Raw genomic sequence first — 706 nt, 5'->3', positions numbered from 1 at the left:
TAACATATTAAGAACGCAGTTTTAAAAATATTAATCCTACACATATGAGTAATATAAACCCCAGTTACGTTTCTCATTCTAATTTTAAAATTGCTTTTTAAAGAAAATGCTTGAATTACAGAACTGGAACTTCAAAGAGATGATCTGATCCAGCCACTTTCCCTCTAGGGAAAGAGATGAACATTTTCATTCCAAAACTATTTACACATTATGCATACACTTTAAAACAAGTTTATATATCATATTTTTCTTTTTCCAACAATGATTTACATGTTTGTTAACAAATATCAAATCTTTCACAAATGTCCCTTTTTCTTTGTAAACCCAAACATTATATACCCTATGCCACTATTTTTATTTTCCATTGCTAATTTGTCTGCTGTTTCTGTTATTTAGAATAGTAGAAGTAAAATAATAATAGCTCATCTTGTAAAAAGAGATGCCAATTTTAAGGGAATATTCTCATGCTGAAGGCATGCGAAGAGTCATTTCAGCTCTTTTAAAATTGATATATGTGGTCTAAATTGCAATAAATTTGTGGGAATCACCTTTCAAATGTACAGTATTGGGAAGTACTCAGTGAGGACACTAGGGTGTGGGAGAGGATAGTCAAGTATCAGCTGAAACAGTTGAGACTAGCATCTTTGAATTCCCCAGTGTTTGGCATACTGTTGGTACTTAATATGTGTTCCATGAACACATTGTT

This window comes from Rhinopithecus bieti, unplaced genomic scaffold (genome assembly GCF_001698545.2).
Source record: "Rhinopithecus bieti isolate Rb0 unplaced genomic scaffold, ASM169854v2 scaffold_47894, whole genome shotgun sequence".
Classification (NCBI taxonomy): domain Eukaryota; kingdom Metazoa; phylum Chordata; class Mammalia; order Primates; family Cercopithecidae; genus Rhinopithecus; species Rhinopithecus bieti.
This window is presented reverse-complemented; position numbering follows the sequence as displayed.